This window comes from Mandrillus leucophaeus, unplaced genomic scaffold (assembly GCF_000951045.1).
Source record: "Mandrillus leucophaeus isolate KB7577 unplaced genomic scaffold, Mleu.le_1.0 Scaffold108, whole genome shotgun sequence".
Taxonomy (NCBI): Eukaryota; Metazoa; Chordata; class Mammalia; order Primates; family Cercopithecidae; genus Mandrillus; species Mandrillus leucophaeus.
In genome coordinates this window covers 2,932,094-2,957,501 of record NW_012098987.1, presented here as the reverse complement: position 1 = coordinate 2,957,501, position 25,408 = coordinate 2,932,094, and the positions used below count along the sequence as shown (strand labels likewise).

The 25,408-nt window shown below is 36.0% G+C and overlaps 1 protein-coding gene across 1 annotated transcript in view; it reads right to left on the bottom strand.

Moving 5' to 3' along the window:
* UNC13C (unc-13 homolog C (C. elegans)) overlaps positions 1 to 25,408 on the bottom strand; it is a 690,296-nt gene that overhangs the window by 467,281 nt on the left and 197,607 nt on the right. The gene's annotated exons all lie outside the window — the stretch shown is intronic.

Here is a 25,408-nt window from a genome sequence, read left to right as displayed (position 1 = left end):
AATAAATATTTCTTTCATTTGTGGAGCAACTATATGTCAGGTACTGCACTAGATTTTTCATGAGTATTCTTTGCAATACTAGCAATAACTTTTCAAGTATGAACTATTATTTCTAACATATAGAGGAGGAAATTGTGTTTCACATTAGTTAAATAATGTTTTTCAAAGCTAATATAGTTAGGGAAAATTGACTCAAAAATATTCAGTAGTAGTTATGAAACAGTGTCTTACGTATACCTTAAATAAAATAAATATATGTTAACATCTACCAGATACTTTTTGCCTGTATTATCTCATTTTATCTTATTTAATTCAACCTATATATAAATTGACTATCCCAATTCTAAAGAAGTTGCACTCAATTTGTTGGATCATGTTGACATTAAAATCAAAATGTATAATTGCTGTTTAGCCGATACTAAGAGGTAGAACCTTCTAGATAATTGTACACATAAAACATTTACATTAAATGTCAGCCTGATGTGGAGGCTCACACCTGTAACCTCAGCACTTTAAGAGGCCAGGGTGGGCCGATTGTTTGAGCCCAGGAGTTCAAGACCAGCCTTGGCAATATGGAGAAATCCTGTCTCTACAAAAAAAATACAAAAAATTGGCCAGGGATGGTGACTTGTGCCTGTAGTCCAGCTACTCAGGAGGCTGAGGAGGGAGGATCACCTGAGCTTGGGAGGTCAAGTCTGCAGTGAGCCGTGATTGTGCAGTTGTACTCTAGCCCTGAGTGACAGAGTGAGCCCCTGTCTCAAAACAAAACAAAACAAAAAAACAAAAACCTAAAATGTAAAGGGTCAATTCAGGATACACTTCACTCTATGCCTGAATCCCTAGACCACTTGGGTGAGTTTATAACTGGAGTATAGAATCGTGGTTGCAAGTTGCTTATACTCTCCTTGCAAATATCAAATAAAGTAAAATATCAAATAAAGTTAATACAGAACTTCAAATACCAGAGCTCTTCTCCCTTCTTTGGGTTTCTAAGACATTTACCCCATCATGCTTCCAGTTCTACTCTGAAATCCTCCCTCCTCAAGAGTTTAAATCTCCATATAGCTGAACATTCACAGCTGAGTGAGAGGAGAAGCAGAGGACCTTGGAGACCAGTTTGTAGTACCCAAGAGAGACTTCCTCTCAGGACAGGAGTACTGAGCCATGACAAAGGCTAGGGCAAGGCAGTCAAAGTTTAGGTGACATGGTTTGTTAGCCATGGACTTGCTTTGCATAAAGGAGTTAATGTTTCTCTTTTGGAGACTTGCGTCACACAGAGGCAGAGTTCTTGCGTCATTTTGGCTTACCTGTGTTGACAAATGGGATAAGCATAAATGTAGTGGGGTCAAAATAATATACAAGTGAGAGAACTAAAAAGTTATTTCACCTCAAAAGTACTATAGTTTATGGCTATTTATTGTATGGGATATATAAGATTTTTAAAAACTCATCTTTTCAATGAGACTTAGATAACCTTACCATTCTATTTAATACTGCTCCTTCCCTGCCAAAATTTACCCTGCCTCAGCACTTCCAATCCCTTTACTCTGGTTTAGTTTTCTTCTTTTCATAGTTCTTATGACCATCATACACACATCATACACACAATATATTTGCGTTTATTATCTGCCATTTCTACTTAGAATTCAAGCTCTGTGAGGGCAAGGGTCTTTATTACCAAATGCCTTGAATAACACCTAGCACATAGTAGTTGTTCAATAAATGTTATGGGAATGAATAAATGAGCAAACAACCTTGAAATATTCAACAATAAAAAATTATGCAGCCCTTATTATTTGACAGGTACTGTTATAGCTACATACACACAGTAATTCATTGAATCCTGCTATGATTTGGCTATTTGACCCCTCAGAATATCATGGTGAAATGTAATCCCCAGCGTTGGAGATGGGGCCTTGTGGGAGGTGCTAGTATCACGGGGCGGGGGTCATCCCTCATGAATGCACCATCCCCTTGGTGTTAAGTGAGTTTTGCTCTGAGTTATTGTGAGTTGGTTGTTTAAACGTATGTGGCACCTCTTCTCTCTTTCTTTTTCCTGCTCTCACCATGTGACATGCTTGCTCCCCATAACCTTCTACTGTGATTGTAAACTTCCCAAAGCCCTCACCAGAAGCTGAGCAGATGTTGGTGTCATGCCTTTTGTACAGCTTTCAGAACTGTAAGCCAATTAAATCTCTTTCTTTAAAATAAATTTTCCAGTTTAAGTATTCTTTTTAATAGTGACACAAAAATAGCCTAAGACAAAGCCACACAATAAATCTTACAAGACAGAACTACTATTATGCTTATTTTCTACATTCGCATACTAAAACATCGAGATGTTAAGTATTTTGTTCCAAAATCACACAACTGGCACATATAAAGCTCAAATTTCAACCCAATCAGTCTGCTTTCAGAGTGCAACTCTTGATCACTACAGTAGTGAATGATATTCATGACAGGCATTGAGTCATTTTAAGAAAAGATATATATCGTGTTCTGAATAGTTTAAGAAGTCAGAGATGTACAAATTTTTAGAAAAATATCTAGTCAAAATTATCCCCAAATTATCCCCATTATAGGTATCTTTAATGGGTACTACAGTTAGCTGGATAATTAACTTACATGAATTATTCCATTCCCTCAAAAACTTAATTGTAAAATGCCAGTAGGCATATTTCTACTTCCACAGTTTCTTCTCCTTCTCTCCCTCCCCTAAGTTCAAGACTGGGCAGCTGTGTGTGGTGAGGGCCTCATGCTCCTTCTGCTCATGGCAGAAAATGAAAAAGTGCAAAGAGATCACATGGCAACCGAGGACCTGAGAGAAAGAAAATAAGAAATTTACACTATTTTTAACAAACAGCTTTTTTTCTGGAACTAATCCATTCTCAGGAAAGCAAGAACTCCCTCACCTTAAAGGAGAGCATTAATCTATGTATGACGGCAAACACCCTTCACGGGCCCCACCTCCCAACACTGCCACATCAGGTGCTGGAGAGGATGTGGAGAAATAGGAACACTTTTACACTGTCGGTGGGATTGTAAACTGGTTCAACCATTGTGGAAAACAGTGTGGCGATTCCTCAAGGATCTAGAACTAGAAATACCATATGACCCAGCCATCCCATTACTGGGTATATACCCAAAGGATTAGAAATCATGCTGCTATAAAGACACATGCACACGTACGTTTATTGCGGCACTATTCACAATAGCAAAGACTTGGAATCAACCCAAATGTCCATCAGTGACAGACTGGATTAAGAAAATGTGGCACATATACACCATGGAATACTATGCAGCCATAAAAAAGGATAAGTTTGTGTCCTTTGTAGGGACATGGGTGCAGCTGGAAACCATCATTCTTAGCAAACTATCCCAAGAACAGAAAACCAAACACCGCATGTTCTCACTCATAGGTGGGAATTGAACAATGAGATCACTTGGACTCTGGAAAGGGAACATCACACACCGGGGCCTATTATGGGGAGCGGGGAGGAGGGAGGGATGGCATTGGGAGTTTTACCTGATGTAAATGACGAGTTGATGGGTGCTGACGAGTTGATGGGTGCAACACACCAACATGGCACAAGTATACATATGTAACAAACCTGCACATTGTGCACATGTACCCTAGAACTTAAAGTATAATAGAAAAAAAAAAAAAGGAATCAAATTTCAACATGAGTTTTGTTTGGAACGAACAACACTCAAATCCTTGTAATTATCATCATCATCATCATCATCATCATCATCATCATCATCAATAAAATGCCACTGCTACCTTACCTTGGTACAATGCATTGCATGAGGATGCTTGCTCTCTGCTACTGTGAGATCCAAACTTTTATTTAGGACCTGGGGTATTTTTGCTACTTAGGGTACCTTGGGTTTTATTTTTCCATTAGGAATGGGTTATATCTTAACAACCTCAGCACAACCCTTTATTCTGGGAGATCTAAACACAAGCCAAAGTTATAGACATCTGACATTCATGAATTGTGTTCTTGCCAGAGCAATTTCATAAGCCAAGAGCCCCTGACATGCAGTTTCACTTCACTATAATTTTCTAGACTAGGATTGTTTGACCACACTGAGTTGACTCTTTACATTCACTCTTAGTATATCTATTAGAAGTGCCATGAGGCTGCCATTTTCACAATATATTGGCTGACAAGTGCCACAAATATCTTTAATACAATTTACTGTCTGGTTTACATAGAGTTATATACGTCAGATATTTCCTTCACCGGATCCTAGTTTACTGCCCAGCTGTAAGGATGATCTGTTTTGTCTAAGGAAGTAGAAGCAAGGTGATAGAATCCTTATATACTACATGCATTGATTAATGGTTCATTCTGTAATAACCATCAGCCATTTAAAAGTCAAAACAAGAGAAACAATATTCAAGTTGTCAACCATTTTCTTTAAGAAATGCTAAGTCTCACTGAACTATTTCAAGAAAGTGGAGCTGATTTCAGAATAATTCCAATGCGAAAAAATCTGCAAACCTTTTCTGTTATCAAAACTTTTATTTACATAAACGATCACTTGACTTGATTGGAGGATGAGGGATAGAAGCCTTAAGATGAGTTAGGCAGGGGATAATGGGTGGCAAGTGACTAGTGCAAAGAGAAGGGAGAGGCACTATTACAGGACAGAAAGAAAAACAGAAAAAAGTCACCTATAAATATTTTTAGGAAGGTAATTTCTGAGTTTTTGTGACGTGCATAACATCAGGAATAACAATTTCTTTATATGATTAAGTATTTACTACCAATCCACAATCTTTTATGCATTAATACTATAAAATTACTGATTTCATTATGTTATTTTTAAAGAGAGGAAATCCTTGATTAAAACTAAATTATACCCTAATCTCTTCAAAGTAACAACTTATTAGTTCAGCTAGAGAAATTTGTGCTTAGATATGCTGAATTTAATCCTATGCCAGCCTTAAAATCTCAGACGCCCAGCTGTAATTTCAGCTGACTGAATTACTTCCTTATTAACTCACTGGTAACCAGTTTTGTAGACACACTACTGTTGTGTCCTACAATAAACTCTGAAAAGTGAGGTGTTTACCTTTCAATTTATACTTTGAACACATATAAGAACGACATAAATTCTGCAGAAAGTAGAGAACTTTAAAAGATGACATGACAATGCTTTTAAAAATCAAGTCCCATGGCAGAAAAAAAGGAACCTGTTTTCTGTTGCTCAAGACAGCAGGACTAGGGCTAACTGGTGGAAATAACAGAGAGTTAGGATTTGACTCATCATCGATTACTATAGTCATAATAAACATGAAGATGGACAATATTTATATAGCCTTTACTCTGTGGCAGGTATGAGGCATGATGCTAAGAGTTATACAAAAAGTATCTCGCTTGTTTTTCTTTAGTATTAACACTTTTGAACAATAAGAACCTGATATTAGTTGAATAATTGCTTAGTGAGCTCCTCGCCCATGGAAATATATAAGCTGAGACAAAGTGTCTTTTAGGATAGCACAGAAAGAAAAATCTTACATTGGGGGATGAGAGAAACTAGAAAATTAGTGGTTCTCTTAACTAGTTATCATTAGACTCACCACGAGAATTAGACAAAAACAAAAATAATAACAATGGGAGAGGAGTGGATGTTTGATTTTTAAAACAGTACTACACTACTAATCATTACTTCTTTCACCGTATTCCCATGACCCAAGATATGATTTAGCAAGATTCTGATTAAATCGACCCTTAAGGAGTCATAAAATCTATGTTTTTAAAATTCAGTTCTATGATTATCAGTCAGGATTAGGAAACCATTGCTTATAATATAATTGGGATTATAGAAATTTGACAGTAAATATTAAAAGAATAAAACATATTTTAGAATTAAAATGATTTGTAACTGCTTTATGATTAAATGACTTATATGTAATGACTTAGGTAACATATGCATGCCGATAATAAAAATAACCCATGTGTTTTCTACTCAGTTCAAAAAACATTTCCAATATTGTTGACTTTCCCAAATACTCTCTTTTACCCTCCCCTCCAAAGGTAGCTACTCTCCTGAATTCTGTGATAATAATTCACTTGCTTTCCTCAACATGACTCTCTCTTAATTATTAGCTTAAAAATAAGTTACTAATCTGGTAAAATAAGTACTTCTACCTTGTTCTTTTTCTTAAGATCTTAGCTGCTTTTGCTTTGTTTTGCAGAAAAATTTTACAACTTTCTTGAGTGAATAAAAACAATTTGTTGAGATTTTAATTGTAATCGCATTAAACGTGTAGACCAGTTGAGAGAGAACTGATATCTTTATATTTGTTTATCCTATCTATAAACATAGTAAATATCTCCATTTGTTTAATCTTTAATTTTTTTCCAAACATGGCATAAATATCACCCAAAATCTAGTTTATTCATACAGCCCTTATACTACTGTTAATGTCGCAAATTCTTTTTTTTAATTGGGTTATATTTATATTTGTTGCTAGTATGTAAAAACACAATTGAGTTGGCTTTGGGTTTTTTTTTTTCAATTTTTAATTTTTTTATGTCAATAGGTTTTTGGGGAACAGGTGGTGTTTGGTTACATGAGTAAGTTCTTTTGTGATTTCTGAGATTTGGTGCACCCATCACCCAAATCACCTAAGCAGCATACACTGTACCCAATGTGCAGTATTTTATCCCTCACCACCCCCGACCTTTCCCGAGTCCCCAAAATCCAATATATGATTCTTATGGCTTTGTGTCCTTATAACTTAGCTCCCACATATGAGTGAGAACATACAATGTTTGGTTTTCCATTCCTGAGTTACTTCACTTAGAATAATAGTGTTCAATTCCATCCAGGTTGTTGCAAATGCCATTATTTTGTTCCTTTTTATGACTGAGTATTCCATTGTGTGTTTGTATATATATACATACACATGTATACATATACATATACGTACATATACACTGTATATACATGTATATATACATGTATACATATGTGTATGCATATATGTGTGCATATATACATACACAGCAGCACAATTTGCAATTGCAAAATATGGAATTGCAAAAATATGGATTCAGTCCAAATGCTGATCAATCACAGGTGGATAAAGAAAATGTAGTGTGTGTGTATACATACACACATATATATACACACATACATATATATACACACAGTTTCTTTATACATACATTTACTTGCATATATGTATACACACACATACACACACACACACAAACTACATTTTCTTTATCCACTTGTGATTGATGGGCATTTGGACTGATTCCATATTTTTGCAATTGCAAATTGTGCTGCAGTGAACATGCATGTGCAAGTATCTTTTTTCATATAATGACTTCTTTTCTTCTGGGTCGACACCTAGCAGTGGGATTGCTGGATCAAACAGTAGATCTGCTTTTAGTTCTTTAAGGAATCTTCACACTGTTTTCCATAGTGGTTGTACTAGTTTACATTCCCACCAGCAGTGTAAAAGTGTTTCCTTTTCACTTCATCTCCACCAACTTCTATCATTTTTTATTTTTTTTTATTATGGCCATTCTTGCAGCAGTGAGGTGGTGTCACATTATGGTTTTGATTTGCATTTCTCTGACAATTAGTGATGTTGGGCATCTTTCCATATGCTTATTGGCCATTTTTATATCTTCCTTTGAGAATTGTCTATTCATGTCCTCAGCCCATTTTTCGATGGAATTTTTTTTTTACCTTGTTAAATTGTTCGAGTTCCTTGTAAATTCTGGATATTAGTCCTTTGTCAGATGTATTGATTGTGAAGGTTTTCTCCCACTCTGTTGATTATTTCTTTTGCTGTGCAGATGCTTTTTGGTTTAATTAAGTCGCAACTATTTGTTTTCATTGCATTTGCTTTTGGGTTCTTGGCCATGAAATCTTTGCCTAGGCTAATGTCTAGAAGGGTTTTTCCAATGTTGTCTTCTAGGGTCTTTATGGTTTCAGGTCTTAGATTTAAGTCTTTAATCCATCTTCAGTTCATTTTTTGTATAGGGTGAGAGGTGAGGATCCAGTTTCATTCTTGTACAGGTGGCTTGCAAATTCACCTAGTACCATTTGTTGAATAGGATGTTTTTCCCCACTTTTTGTTTTTGTTTGCTTTGTTGAAGATCAGTTGGTTGTAAGTATTTGGGTTTATTTATGGGTTCTCTATTCTGTTCCATTGGTCTATGTGCCAACTTTTATACCAATACTTTGCTATTTTGGTGACTATGGCCTTATAGTACAGTTTGAATTTGGGTAACCTGATGTCTCCACATTTTTTCTTCTTGCTTAGTCTCTCTTTGGCTATGTGGGCTCTTTTTTGGTTCCATATGAGTTTTAGAATTGTTTTTTATAGTTATGTGATGAATGATGGTGGCATTTTGATGGGAATTTCAATGAATTTGTAGATTGCTTTTGGCAGTACGGTCCTTTTCAAAATATTGATTCTATGCATCCATGAGCATGATATATGTTTCCATTTGTTTGTGTCATCTAAGATTTCCTTCAGCAGTGTTTTGTAGCTTTTACTGCAGAAGTCTTTCACCTCCTTGGTTAGGTATATTCCTAATTATTTATTTATTATTATTATTTATTTATTTTGCAGCTATTGTTAAAGGGGTTGAGTTCTTGATCTAATTCTCAGCTTGGTCATTGTTGGTGTACAGCAGAGCTACCAATTTGCATACATTGATTTTGTATCCTGAAACTTTACTGAATTCATTTACCAGTTCTAGAAGCTTTTTTGATGAGTCTTTAGGGTTTTCTAGGTATACAATCATATGATCAGCAAATAGCAACGTTTGAATTTCTCTTTACCAATTTGGATGCCCGTTATTTCTTTCTCTGCTCTGATTTTTCTGGCTAGGATTTCAGTACTATGTTAAAAATTAGTAGCAGGAGTGAGCATCCTTGACTTGTTCCAGTTCTCAGGGGAAACGCTTTCAACTTTTTCCCATTTAGTATAATGTTGGCTGTGGGCTTGTCCTAGATGGCTTCTATTACCTTAAGGTATGTCCCTTCTATGACAATTTTGCTGGGGGTTTTATTAATAAAATGATCCTAGATTTTGTCAAATGCTTTTTCTATGTCTAATGAGCTAATCATGTGACTATTGCTTTTAATTCTGTTTATGTGGTGTATCATATTTATTGACTTAAGCATGTTAAACCATCCCTGCATTCCTGGTATGAAACCCACTTGATCTTGGTGGATTATCTTTTTGATATGCTGTTGGATTTGGTCCCCTAGTAGTTTGTTAAGGATTTTTGCATCTATATTCATCCGGGGTGTTGGTCTGTAGTTTTCTTTTTTTGATATGTCCTGTCCTGGTTTTGGTACTAGAGTGATACTGGCTTCATAGAATGATTTAGGGAGGATTCCCTCTTTCTCTGTCTTTTGGAATAGTGTCAATAGGATTGGCATCAATTCTTCTTTGGATGTCTGATAGAATTTGGCTGTTAATTCATCTGGTCTAGAGATTTTTGCTGTTGGCAACTTTTTTGTTACTATTTTAATCTTGCTGTTCATTATTGTTCTGTTCAGAGATTCTGTATCTTCCTGGTTCAGTCTAGGAGAGTTGTATATTTCCAGGAATTGATCCATCTCCTCTAGGTTTTCTAGTTTTTGTGCAAAAAGGTGTTCATTGTAGCCTTGAATGATACTTTGTATTTCTGTGGTATCAGTTATAATATCTATAATATCTCCCATTTCATTTCTAACTGAGCCTGTTTGGAAATTCTCTCTTCTTTTCTTGGTTAATGTCACTAACAGTTTATCAATTTAACTTTTTAAAGGACCAACCTTTTTTTTCATTTATCTTTTGTATTTTTTGTTTCAGTCTCATTTAGTTCTGCTCTGATTTATGTTATTTATTTTCTTCTGCTGGGCTTGGGTTTGGATTGTTCTTGTTTCTCCAGTTCCATGAGGTGTGACCTTAGATTGTCTATGAGTGCTCTTTCAGACTCTTTGATGTAAGCATTTAATGCTATGAACTTTCCTCTTAGCACCACTTTTGCTGTTCCAGAAGTTTTGATAGGTTGTGTCACTAATATCGTTCAGTTCAAATAATTTTTTAATTCCCCATCTTGATTTCGTCATTGACCCAACGATCATTCAGGAGCAGGTTATTTCATTTCCATGGATTTGCATGGTTTGGAGGGTTCCTTTCTATTTTATTTCACTGTGTTCTGAGAGAGTACTTGATAAAATTTCAATGGTTTTAAATTTACTGAGACTTATTCTGTGGCCTATCATATGGTCTGTCTTAAAGAATGTTCCATGTGCTGAAGAATAAAATGTGTATTCTGCAGTTGTTAGATAGAAAGTTCCATAAATATCTATTAAGATCATTTGTTGTAGGGTATAGTTTAAGTCCATTGTTTCTTTGCTGAGTTTCTATCTTGATGACTCATCAAATATTGTCAGTGGAGTATTAAAGACCGCCACTAATGTGTTGGTGTCTATCTCATTTCTTAGGTCTAGAAGCAATTGTTTTATAAATTTGGGAGCTATAGTGTTAGGTGCATATATATTCAGAATTGTGATATTTTCCTGTTGGATTAGTCCTTTTGTCATCATATAACGTTCCTCTTTGTCTTTTTAAACTGTGGTTGCTTTAAAGTTTGTTTTGTCTGATATAAGAATAGCTACTCCTGGTCACTTTTGGTGTTCATTTGCATGAAATATCTTTTTCCACCCCTTTACCTTAAGTTTCTATGAGTCCTTATTTGTTATGAGAGTCTCCTGAAGATAGCAAAAACTTAGTAAATTTTCATCTATTCGGTCATTCTGTATCTTTTAAGGAGAACATTTAGGCCACTGACATTCAATGGCTAGTACTGAGATGTGTAATACTATTCTATTCATCATACTATTTGTTGCCCGAATACCTTGATTTTTTTCATTGTCTTTTTGTTCTATAAGTCCTGTGAGATTTGTGCTTTAAGTAGGTTCTATTTTGGTTTATTTTGAAGATTTGTTTCAAGATTTAGAGCTCCTTTAGCAGTTCTTGTAGTGCCATCTTGGTAGTGGCAAATTCTCTCAGCATTTGTTTGTCTGGAAGAGATTGTATCTTTCCTTCATTTGTGAAATCTAGCTTTGCTGAATATACAATTCTTGGTTGATAATTGTTTCATTTAAGGAGGCCAAAAATAGGACTCCAGTCTCTTCTAGCTTGTAGGATTTCTGCTGAGATATCTGCTATTAATATGACAGATTTTCCCCTATGGATTACCTGATGCTTTACCTCGCAACTCTTAAGATTCTTTCCTTTGTCTAGACTTTAGATAACCTGATGACTATGTGCCTAGGGGATAATCATTTTACAATGAATTCCCCAGGTTTATTGGAGCTTCTTGTATTTGGATATGTGGCTCTCTAGCAAGGCTGGGGAAGGTTGCCTCAGTTATTCCCTCAAAACTGTTTTCCAAACTTGTGGATTTCTCTTTTTCCTTGGGAACACCAATTTTTCTCAGGTTTGGACTTTTAACATAGTCCCGAACTTCTTGGAGCCTTTGTTCATTTCCTAAAATTCTTATTTCTTTGTCTTTGATGGATTGGGTTAATTCGAAAGCCTGTCTTCAAGCTCTGAAGTTCTTCCTTCTGTTTGTTTGATTCTATTGCTGAGTTTCCAGTGTATTTTGCATTCCTCTAAGTGTGTGCTTGATTTCCAGAAGCTGTAATTGTTTTTTATTTATGCTTTCTGTTTCACTAAAGATTTTTCCTTTCATATCCTGTATGACATTTTAGATTTAAGTTAGACTTCCCCTTTCTTTTCACAATTGACCTTCTGAATTCTTTTTCTGGCAATTCAGAGACTTTGTCTTGGTTTAAATCCATTACAGGTGAACTGCTTATGATCTTTTCGGGGTGTTAAAGAACCTTGTTTTGTCATATTACTAGAATTATTTTTCCGGTTCCTTCTCATTTTGGTGGTCTACGTCAGAGGGAAGATCTGGGATTCAAAGGCTGCTGTTCAGATTCCTTTTTCTCACGGGGTGCTCTCTTGATGTGGTGTTCTCCTACTTCCTTTAGGAGAGGGGCTTCCTGAGAGCCAAACTATTTTGATTGTTTTTGTTATTCTGCATCTACCCACCCAGTGGAGCTACCAGACTCTGGGTTGCTACTGGGGAGTGTCGGCAAAGTGTCCTGTGATATGATCCATCTTCAGGTCTTGCAGCTGTGGATACCAGCATCTGCTCCAGTAGAGGTAGTAGGGGAGTGAAGAGGATACTGTCAAGATCCTTGGTTGTATTTTTGTTTAGTGTGCTGGTTTTGTTTTGGTTGGCCTCTAGCCAGGAGGTGGTGTTTTCAAGAGTACATCAGCTGTAGTCCTATAGGGAGGATGCAAACTTCCCCTAGGGACATCTGGTTAAGTATTCAGGTTTCTCAGATAGTGGGCAGGGCCAAGAGATCACGAGCTTTGTCTTCGGCTACCAGGGCAGGTAGAGAAAGACCACCAGGTGGAGACAGGGATAGGCATGTCTGAGCTCAGCCCCTCCTTGGGCAGGGCTTGATGAAGCTGCTGTGGGAGACAGGGGTGTGGCTCCCAGTCCAATGGAGTTATATTCCCAGGGGGATTATGGCTGCTTCTGCTGAGCCATATAGGTTTCCAGGGAAGTGAGGGAAAGCTGGCAGTCACAAGCCTCACCCCACTCCTACACAGCCTGCAGTCCTAAAGGCTGGTCTCACTCCCACCATACCCCTCCAACAGCACCGAGTCTATTTCCAGGCAGCTGGTGACCAGGGCTGAGAACTTGCCTCAGACCATGAGCCTCCTCGTTGATAATGCAAAAAGACTTACAGTTTTTTGGTGTCTCAGGGAGCCGGCGGCAGTGATCCACTTCCTTCAGAGGGTCTGTGGACTCTTTCGGCTTTCCTGGTATGTATGTTCCTGCACTAGTTCTTGGAGCGAAAGTTCATTTGTAATACTCAATATGTGAGTATTCACATATTGCTTATTGCTCTCTCTGTCTGAGCAGGAGCTGCAAGCCAGTCCAGCTTCCGATCCACTATCTTAATCTGATATCCTCCAGATGCTTTATTTTTAAAAGTCCCTTTTACAGCCAGAAGATGCACTTCAGGCAAAGTTTTAAATGTGAAAAAGTTTGCTCCCACAACTCAATTATTCTCAAAGCCTCCATATAGAGATGTGCTTAAAATGTAATCACGTAGTTGAGTTTTGTATATTAAACCTATCCAGCATCTTTCTAAATGTGCTTTTTTTTTTTTTTTTTGAGTTAGAGTCTCACTCTGTCACCCAGGTTGGAGTGCAATGGCGCGATCTCGGCTCACTGCAACCTCCACCTCCTGGGTTCAAATGATTCTCCTGCCTCAGCTTCCCAATTAGCTGCGATTACAGGCGCCTGGCTAATTTTTGTATTTTTAGTAGAGGGGTTTTGCCATGTTGGCCAGGCTGGTCTCGAACTCCTGACCTCAGGTGATCTGCCTGCCTTGGCCTCCCAAAATGCTGGGATTATAGGCATGAGCCACTGTGCCCAGCCAAATGTACTTATTAAAACTAATAATTTGTTTAAAGTTTCTTTTGCATTTTCTATGTGGATCATATCATCTGCTAATAATGAAAGTTTTGTTTCCTATTTTCCAAATATTATACCTTTTATTTTTCTTTTTTATGATGCCTTTTAGAATCTCCAAAACAATGCCAAGCAGAGGTGATGATATAATAGACACATTTCTCATCCGTGACCTTAAAGTAAATATTTCAGTTTTTTACTGTTAAGCATGAGTGTTCCTATAGGTTTTTATTATATAAGTTCATCAGGTTAAGATATTTTCCATACAATTTACTAGAATTTCTTTCTCAAAAATCATGAATGAGTTTTAGTCTTGAATGACTTTTCATCTGTTGAAATGATCACATAATTTTTCTCCTTTAATCAGCTACCATAGATTAGTATATTACTCACTGACTGCAAGTCAAGTTAAACTTGAAAGCCTAGGTTTAACTTAACTTGGTCATGATATACTGTCTTTTATATATTGTTGGATGTTAATATTCCATTTATTAATTTTTTATTTATACTCATGAGTGAACATGGTCTGCAACTTTCCTGCTTCTTATTGTCCTTCTCTGATTTGGGTACCAAGGTTACACCAGTTTCATAAAATAACTTGGAGAATGTTTTCTCTTTTTCTATTATGTGGAAAATTGAATGTGGAATAGATCCCAAAGTCCCACTTTTTGCAGGGATCTCTACTAAAAAGTCTCATTTCTGAAGGTTGCAGGTGTTTTTCTCCAGTGACCTGCATGCTGCTAAAGCTGAAGATCTGGGTTTGTGAGATCAGCATTTACCCCAGAACAGTTCACACCTGTTTGCTTGTCGCTCTGCATTTCCACTTCCACTTTCTGTTTGACCTGTAAGAATTTCCCATATTTTCTTGCAAGTTCACCTATATACTTAAGGAGATTATATTTTATTTAGAAAATAAGAGTGTGTTATACGTTTAGCAGGGAGAAAAATAAACCTCATCTCCTATTCATAGAAGAGCTTTCCCCTATGGTGAAACATAATCTGCTTGGATGACTTCAGGGAACTGTTTCAGCATTCATAAGTTTGGCATGAGATAAAGATGGTCACGGATACTTGGTTCTATGAGAAAGGGGAAGAACTTGCACATATTCAAGGTGTCAGTAAAAAGACAAAATAAGACACAGCTGTGGTAAAGTAAGCTGGGCAGATGGTTTTCAATTAATTCAGCTTTGGTATATTATCAAGCAACAGGTAATTTGAACAATTTTAACCAACTGCAGGAAGATGTCTTCACTGCAACCGTTAGCACTCTCTCTTCTGGCTGCACTTCTCTGGAATGACATGTTATACCACTTATAACAAAACCACTTTGCTAAACATTGCTGAAAAGAAAGTACAAATAGAATGGTAATGAGAGATGATCTGTAAGAGTATAGAGACTAAAGAGCAAATAATGGGGGATTTTCAATATTCAGAGGAGAAGTTTAGGTTATATAAAGTGTGGCTTACCTTGTACCTGACATGACATTACATCATGACATTAATGCTGTATTCATTGTCTATCTGTGGTGCAAAAGGTGCTGCTTCTGTCCTGCTACTATGCCACCTCGCTATTCAAACAGTACAGAGTTGACCACACAATACTATTTACTGAATGAATAAAGGAAGAATTCACATCCCCATAGCTCTTTCCAAAACCAATATTATTCATTATACCTTTGTTCCATAGCAAAGCTACAGTGCAAAAATGTATTGGAAAGGCAGTGTTTGAACTGTTAAATTAACAAATGACTGTTCTCTCAGCCTACATGTTATCTGCCAGCCAATGATGTAAACAGGGGTGTAGGGCATAAACCTGGCCCCTGCTGAGAGTGTAGTCTTTTTCCCTCTACTACCAGAGTGGTTTATGGTACAGCTGGAGAATCACCAGGATTGAAATTCCATCTTTGTAAGTGCAGAATTAGAGATCATGGGGAAGAACCAAAACAATTGCAGACACATCCACACGAAACTTCTGTTCCGGAAAAGTGAACCCAACTCAATATTCTATGCATGGAATGCCAGGAGGTAAATGTAATTTTTGAGAAAAGATTACAAACTAAATGGAAATAGAGTTTTAATTATGAATTCTTTGATGTTTTCCTGTTTGCGTTTCCTTGAGGACTTTTGTCTTATGTTTTATTTCCCAAAAAAAAAAAAACATGTTTAGTGTTTAATGCTGCTTTCAAAAATAAATATTCAAAAATTTTTTGTACCTAATCTCAGAAGCCCACTCAGAGGCCTTCAGCTGTGTCTGTGTAGACCTGTCTGGCTGGCTGATCTGGGGCTCAGACAGTGTCCTTTCTTATGCTCCTAGTAGTATCCCACTCCATTTAAATTTCATACCCACTCCACTTCTGAGTCCTACTTCAGCAGTCAATGCAGCTCACGTCCTTCTACCCAGATCTCACACTTCAATGTCATAAAGTAGCTTTGAAGTAATTTTTAATCAATGGAGAGTTTTGTATCATGTTGTTTTAATCCACAGACTCAAACACTATTATCAAATTCTTAAATTTGATAGGTTGAGTGTCAACCTTAAAACTTCATTTAACACTGTCTTTTAACATTTAAATATTTTCTGACTAAAATATGGATCAGTATTGTCCTTGCCTCAACCAATGTCCAAGAACTTTGAAGAATAAAAAATATTCTACAAATGGAAGATGTTATTGTTACCACACACAAGAAATCACTCCTTCAGCTAAGGGTGCAATATAAGAGCATATGTCAGGGAAAACAAGAGATATTGATAAAACAGCATTTGTCTAAGAACCCTGAAGGACCTTCAAAATATAATCATCTATAGTACGTATCACTACTCTAGTCTAAACTATCACCCCCTCTAACTTGGGTCATTGCATAGTCTCCAAACTGGTCTACGCAGAGCAGCCAGAGTGATCTCTGCAAACCCTGTTTCCTACTAAATTTAAAGGGAGGTTCACATCCTGTATGAAGGCCCACTTGGCCCTCAGAGATATGGCCTTTGCATCTTTATAAATTAATCTTTACCTACTCTTCCCTTGATTCACCGCATTTGGACTACACTGGCCTTCTTCTAGTTGGCCAAGCTCATTCCTACCTCTGTTCTCTTCAGTAGAATCTTCGTGGCTCCAGATCTCATTACCTAGGTGTTAATTCAGATGTCACTCTGAAAATTATTCCATAAAAGCTACCCTGGCACTCTCTAGCAGTCTGAGAAATCAAATCCTGATTTGTACATTTGGCAATCAGTGCTATGGAGGTAACAGGGAAATCTTTGTAGGGAGATGAATTTCTCTTAAGAGATGGCCTTATAGTACAAGTCTAGATCACTTAACCTCTTATCACCCCAATCTCTTATCAGTAAAATGGAAACAATAACAGTAAATTGCCTAGCTCTTCAATTAGTTTATTTGAAAAGGGTAAAACAGAATGGCACAGTTGATTGAAGGGTCGGGGTGTGAGTGCTGACTTTTTGGTAGGTGGAACCAGAGGGAACACTGAAAAGCTGATTGGCGGCTCAACAGAGATGGAAGCTTCTAGGATAGAGGGGAAGGAGAAAAAAAGAATAAGGAAGCAGTAAAAGGTGATTGCCTTTAGGGCAAAAAATAAAAAGGATAAACTTTTGAAAGAAAGAAGCTATTTTCTAAATGAGGAGATGTCAAGACATACTGAATAAAGACAAAAAACGTGTATTGTATACACATTCAAGCTTTTTAGAGCAGGGATTCAAGAAGTATCCAAGCATATCACGTGGTCATCAGTGACCAGTAGTAATTGAGGCTGAATTTATGATTCATAAAGAGATATGTAAAGACTCTTAACAGAACTTTAAAAAATTGTCTTAAAGCCCAAATCTTTCACTTTCTTTCTCATTTACAACATAGTAAATATCATCTCACTTAGTACTTTATAAAGTAGAAAAAACAACTTTGTGAATACCTGAAGCCTCAGTTGTGATGAAAATGAATCTAAGATGGTAGATTACTTAGGAAAATAGTAGTGGGGCATTGGTAACGTACAGTAAGTGAAAGTATGAGCTTTGAGTTATTTGAGTTTCCATTTAAAAAATGAATAAAAATAAATATCACTTTTTCTTTTTTCCTTTCATCTTAATGTGTTTGTGTGTGTGCGACACAAAGAGAAAAAGAGAGAGAGAAACTTGTCTTAGATAAAACCAAACTTGTCTTAGATAAAAACTATTGTCTGTAATTCAAAACACAATATATGAGAAAGGACTGGCAAATACAATGAAGACTGAAGGCCCAGTGGGAAGCTGAGTAGTGCTACAGCTACAGATCTCAAGTGAAACTAACAGAACTCTGTGATTGAAATTACAGATCCCATGCTGATTAATAAAACCAATAATTCTTTGGAATGATGAAACAGATATGTCCTGAACATGGTATGACAGTAAAATAAATCAAGAAAGAACCAACAAACAAAGGAACTATCCAGATACACAGTACTGTGATGACCGAGATGTTAGAGAACCAGGGTGGAGGAAAGCGGCTGTATTGTGAAGAGTCTGGCAGCTGCCAATCACAGTTGTCTGGAAAGATATAAAGGCTAAAAGAATTAATGGATATATCATCCTGGGTCCCAAGGTACTACTTGTGAAGTATGGAGAATCTATCCTTGCCTGCAATGCTCCTTTATTAGACGACACGAGAAAAACCCATCTCCTTTTAAAAAATGACAGAACAACAATAGGAAACTAATACATCATAGTCACAAAGACTACAAAAATAAAGAAGAAATGAAAAAAAAATGACAAGAAAGAATATTCACTAAATATAAAAAGTTTTTCTGGAAGAAAAACAAATTGTGACAAACACATTATTTTGCACTCAAAATCTAATTCAGGAATAAAGAAATTGCCTTTACAGTATCATTCAGGACATGGGCATGGGCAAAGACTCCATGACTAAAACACCAAAAGCAATGGCAACAAAATCCAAAACTGACAAATGGGATCTAATTAAATTAAAGAGCTCCTGCAGAGCTTCATCAGAGTGAACAGGCAACCTACAGAATGGAAGAAAACTTTTGCAATTTATCCATCTGACAAAGGGCTAATATCCAGAATCTACAAGGAGCTTAAACAAATTTACAAGAAAAAAAGAACCGTATCAAAAAGTAGGCAAAGGATATGAACAGACACTTCTCAAAAGAAGACATTTATGCGGCCAAAAACATATGAAAAAAAGCTCATCCTCACTGGTCATTAGAGAAATGCAAGTCAAAACCACAATGAGATATCATCTCATGCCAGTTAGAATGGTGATCATTAAAAAGTCAGGAAGCAACAGATGCTGGAGAGGATATGAGAAATAGGAACGCTTTTACACTGTTGGTGGGAGTGTAAATCAGTTCAACCATTGTGGAAGATAGTATGGCGATTCCTTAAAAATCTAGAAGCAGAAATACCATTTGACCTAGCAATTCCATTACTGGGTATATACCCAAAGGATTATAAATCATCCTACTATAAAGACTCATGCACATGTATGTTTATTGCAGCACTGTTCACAACAGCAAAGACTTGGAACTAACCCAAATGCCCATCAGTGATAGACTGGATAAAGAAAATGTGGCACATATACACCATGGAATACTACACAGCCATAAAAAAAGGATTAGTTCATTTTCTTTGCAGGGACATGGGTGAAGCTAGAAACCATCATTCTCAGCAAACTAACACAGGAACAGAAAACCAAACACTGCATGTTCTCACTTATAAGTGGGAGTTGAACAATGAGAACACATGGACACAGAGAGGGGACCATCACACACCAGGGCCTATTGGGGTTGGGGGACTAGGGGAAGGATAACATTAGGAGAAATACCTAAAGTAGATGATGTTGATGGGTGCAGCAAACCACCACGGCACGTGTATACCTATGTAACAAACCTGCATGTTCAGCACATGTATCCCAGAACTTAAAGTATAATTTAAAAATGCCTTTACATGATAAGATGTTATAGGAAAACATACATGATCTCAGTGAATATATGATGAGATATCATGTAGAGATGTCTTTGGCAGATAGAACTAAAGACAGAAGGAAGCAAAAAAGAGAAAAGAAAATCTTATGGAAAAGGAGACACCACTGAAAATACAGAAAGATAGGAGGACAAGATTTAGAAGACTGAGAAAATTAAGATGGAAATAAATTCAGTGTTTAAAGCAATGAGAAATAAAAAGCTGTATACGGAAGACCAACAAAAAGAGATTCCATCTATGTACATTTAAAACTTCAAAAGTAAAGAACGATAATCAGAACAAATATAGTCAAAGATAAGTTCATTTTTTCCAGAAATAAATGATGATCAAAAACATGTTGAAGATATATTATGCTTCACAATTAAACAAAATTCAGAATAATCTATATCAAATATATCTTATTAAAATTATTTAATCTTAAAGATAAAAACTGCTTTCAGTATATAAGCAATAATGTCAATTTATCAATGAAACAGGAAAGTGGGTTATTATTCTTAGATTCCTTCACAACAACATTCAGAATTCATAGATAACATTCATAGAATTGCTTGCAAGCTCCTCAAGAAAGGAAACTATGACTCTAAAATTTTGTGCCAAGACAACCAAGTGTTAGTTGATTAATTTAATTGGCAGGACTGTAGATGAGAGAAAGGTAAAAACCATATTGCCCAGACTCACTTGCAAATATGGTTCTTATTTCAAATTACAATCCATCAGTTAGATGCACTCGTGAGATTTAGAAGGCAGAAATGTGCAGAGTTCATCTTTCTGACTTTTTAGCAGCATGGACATGGGTTTCCTGCAACAACATTCTACTTTTTTATTCTCCAGGATTTTAGGTATCAAAAGATAGGTATGATTGTATCAGTGTAAGTGGCAGCTTCTTAATTCTGGTTTCCTAAGCTCTGATTGGCAGCTATGGGTTTAGAGATTTAATTCAATATTTGTAGAGTTTACCTCAGAAGTAATAACTCTGCTGTCAGAAGAGTTCTATATTGTTCTGCGAAATATTTCTGAAATATTATTTATATTATCTACATTAATTATCTACATTAATTATCTACATTAATTTTTTACGGTGAATTTTGCTCCCCTGCACTGAACTCTAATTAATAAAGTAATTAAACTATTGTTCAATCATAAAGACAATAAATACACTTTTTTTAAAAGTTGAGATACAGTTACCGGTATGGAAATAGTAGAAGAGGATGAATTTCAATGAACCAAGGGATTAATGGAAAAAGTAGAGAAAAAAATAGAAGGGAGTTGAATCATTTAGCTGTGAGTCAAACACAAAATAATGTGTATTGGTATTATGATTGCAAAAAATAAATGTAAATATTATTAGTTCTTCTCATGCAAAAATGATTTCACTGACAAAAGTTGTATGGGGGAGGGTAACAGGTGAGAAGTGGTTTGAGTATGCTGATTTACTGCTTTTATAGACAGGAGCAAGAGTAGTATTAAAAGTACAAAAATGGAAGGCTATTTTAAAGTAAAATAAAAATAATATTCCATCTGGGTGATGAAGAAAAAAATTGAGGAACTAAACTAGTATGGACTAAACTAATTTTGTCATTGCTTATCATGGAAAATGCATACATAATGTCTCAAAAATAAGAGGAATAAATATATTATAAATTACTAAATAAATTATAGATGGAGTAGAACACAAAAGAGATTATAAAAAGAACAAACATAAAAATGATAGAACTAGGCCTGTTAAATCAGTAAGTGTAAATGGTTCAAACAATAAAATGTTATGTTTAAAAGCAAAGTTTGTCTATTATATACACTATACCTAAAACAAAATTACTCAATGGGATATATAAAAAATAATAATCTTTGCAGTATATTTAGTAATCAAATATGATGGGAAACAACTTACTGACCCTCATGGATATTGTGATACATTATACAATGGAATACAATGTATCTTCTAGAAAATATGAAATGACTTTATATTTGTATGTAAAGACCTATATGTTATGTTAAAAACTGAAAAAGGATGGAGAATGGTGCATAATCTATCATTTATTTATTTACATACATAAAGATCTATATAAAAATGCTTGCTGTGCATAGCATATCACTAAAAGGATACATAATTAAATAGGTAACATTAGCTCTCCCTAAGGAAAAGGGATGGGTGGCGAGAAGAGGGAGATTTGCTCATTACTATGTAGTATTTTTACTTTTGAATTTTTATTGTCCATAGGAATTACCTGTTTTGTTAAACATTTTTAAGAAAAAAAAAAAAAAGAAAGCTTGTCCATCCGAGTTTTTGAGTCTCGGCTTTGTCACTTAATTGGTTGTGCTTGGTAGCTTAAATCAGTTTCCTTATCACCCTGATGGAGGCAAGAGTATTAATCAACTTGTAGGGTTGGTTAAGACATCTGCAGGGACCAAAACACTAGAAAGTGTGACCTTACCCATTACCTTAGAAACCTGTACTAAGAGTAAGGTATTCCCTCACTGGACAATTTTGTAGAATCAGTTTAGTCTCTAAAGCCTTTTATAAATGCAAAACATTAAGCTAAAATTAGGACTGTTTACCTAACGTGTTACATAATATGTTTCTAAGTTTTTTTCCTGAATTATCAAAATCACTTCTGTTTTTTACAATAGGACATGATTCCAAAATAGAATCTTTACCAAAATGGGTACTAAGTGGCATCAAAGAATCAAGATGCCACAATCAAGCAGCTGTTTGTGGCATGCATTTCTCCCCTTTATGGAACCTTGATCTGAACATGGCCCTATAAACTTTGCCACAACTAACGCTGACTCATGACCAGGCAACTTCTTACATTAAAAAAATTCAATTTTTAACCAAATTATCTTAATTATCTTGTTTCCATTTGTGTTACATTAAAAAATTCAATTTTTAATCAAATTATCTTAATTATCTTGTTTCCTTTTTCCCGAAATATCTAGATAATTGCTTCAGCTGTCTCTTTCATCTGCCTCTGCAGACACAGCTCCACACTCTAATATGCTCCAAGTTTCCTAAGAACTTCTATTGAAGTAGTTATTACTTGCGGAGCTCATTTTCCTAATAGCTATAAAAGATTCAGCAGGCAACTGGTGTTATGACGGTGTTGTTTTTCTTGGAAGTACTATTAAAATAAATTGAATTTTAAAAAATGGTACCATCAGAGGGCCCACTTTGTAAGAAAAGAAATTCTGAGTAGAATATGAGCAGGCCAACTTAACACCCATATCCTCCAACTCATTTCTCCCTTTTGCCCAGGGAATATTTATCTGGGAGACAGAATTTTCTGAACCACTTTCACACATTTTAATTTTGTTCCAGACACTGATCTGTGGGACAAAGAAAATGAGCTTTTCATCTAGCCTCATATGAGTCCAGATGACTAGTACTCATAATAGGCAATGAGATATCCTTGCTATTTTATTATTTTTGGTGCATAAATCTCTAAATTATCTACCAATAGTTGACTTTGTAGGAGAATGTCATTCACCTAAAAACCAGCATTTAAAGCAACAACGGTCCTTATTTTTAATGTGGTTTTACCAAAACAGCATTATGTAAGCATATGCATTGTTTCTAGAGAATTTGGAAACGGTAACAATGGAAGAGTAAGCTTGCATTTCTTCCTAAGATAAGCTCTGATTTGGAAAACATAATTATATCTGAGCATTAATGATGGCCCCTTTGTAACCATCAGTTTTAAATTTCCAATAAATGCAATTCCCGAAATAGGGTATCTAATAAATAGGGATCATGATATGTACCTATCCAGCTACGACGATCAGAGAGATCACGTATTTTTAGAGTGTCTGACACATAACAGATGCTTAACAAATAAAGGCTAATATAACATACATAAAATTGCCACAGCAAAGCAATAGTGTACTTATGAAGAACTTAGGCTCTAAAGTAAAGCAATCTGGCTTTGAAAATCATTTGCAATTGCTCTTATCAAGACAAAATAAGGTAATATTTGAACATTGTTTAGCAGAGTACCACTCCGCTAATGAATTTAAAATAAATGTAGTTTTCTGTACTCAATTCTCATTATCATAAAGTCTTTGTATGTAATTATTCAATTAAAATTACATAGACAATAAAAATAAAATTATTTATATAATTATTAATTGCCTGTTGCCAGCATATGTGTTCAACAAGTCGTTTACCTCTATATAATCACAACTAGAAAATTATTTAATACATTTTGGGTTTATCCAAAACGAGGTCAGTGTCTACCTTCTTATGCTGTTGGAATTGACTTCAAATGTTATGATTTTCTACCTAATTGAAATAATGTAAGAATATGAAATAAGAATGTATTCAATCCCATTATGTACCAAGTTCACTCTTCTAGATGCTGAGGAGCAGGTGGTGAGTAAAAACATACAGTGTGGCCGGGCTCAAAGGCTCATGCCTGTAATCCCAGCATTTTGGGAGCCAAAGTGGGTGGATCACTCGAGGTTAGGAGTTCCAGATCAGCCTCACCAATATTATGAAACTCCATCTCTACAAAAAATATAAAAATTTTATCCATGTATGGTGGTGGGCGCCTGTAATCCCAGCTACTTGGGAGACTGAGGCAGGAGAATCGCTTGAACCTGGGAGGTGGAGGTTGCAGTGAGCCAAAATCGTGCCACTGCACTCCAGCCTGGGTGACAGAGCAAGACTCTGTCTCAAAACAAAACAAAACAAAACAAAACAAAAAAACATACAGTGTGGATCCTGGTAGACCTCATTATTTAGTGAAGAGATAAGACATTATTAATCAAATTATTAAAAGGTATAAATACAGCTGCTTGAGTGCTATAAAGATATGATGCCACAAGAAATTTTTATAGCAAAAAATCATGTTGTCACTGAGGTCAGGAAAGGTTTTTTCTGAGGACAGGCTGACTGAGAGACTCAGTGAAGAGGAGTTAGCTATGCAAAGGGAGGTAGAAAGGCTACTCCAAGCAGAGGGGTATCAGAGACAATGGGCCAGCCGTAGAGAAAGCTATTCACATTTTAGAAACTGAAACCTACTGTGACTGGAATTCAAAGAGCAAAACCAAAGAGTTATTGAGAAGGGTCAGGCCTTTTTATTCATGGTTTTGATCTTTACGAGCAATGGAAAGTTATTAAAGAATTCTGGGTAGTAGGATCACCTGATCATAATTACATTTTGAAACAGCCCACTCTGGCTATGGTACGGAGAACATCTTTTCGTGGAGCAAGAATGGATGTAGGAATGCCAGTTAAGAGAGCATGATAGAAGTCCAAGTTAGGGTAGGACAGTAGTGATGAAGAGGAGAGATTTAGGAGATATTGTATTTTATTAAACATGATAATTTTGATCTAATTTGAAGAATTACTGTCAGGAAATGCATATGTGTCAACTCACACCAACTTTTACTTGTAAAATTGATGCCAAGGTGGGCGGATCACCTGAGGTCAGGGGTTCAAAACCAGCCTGGCCAACATGGTGAAACCCCATCTCTACTAAAACACAAAAATTAGCCGGGCATGGTGACATGTGCCAGTAATCCCAGGTACTCGGGAGGCTGAGGCAGGAGAATCGCTGAGGCAGAGGTTGCAGTGAGCTGAGTTTGTGACACTGCACTCCAGCCTGGGTGACAGAGCAAGACTCTGTCCCAAAAAACAAAAACCAAAACAAACAAACAAACAAACAAAAACAAAAAAACCCAATTTATACTGTGTTCTTTGTATGTGCCATTGAACATGATAATGTGGTAATTAAGGGCAGTGAGCATTAAGTAATATGTAAGCCAAAGGGACACGCTTACTTCTCCACTACATGATTAAGGTTTTCTCCAGAAGCCCAGAAATATTAAGCTGTTCTTATATGGAGTGGGTATTGATCCATTCTTACTACAATTCATGATTAAA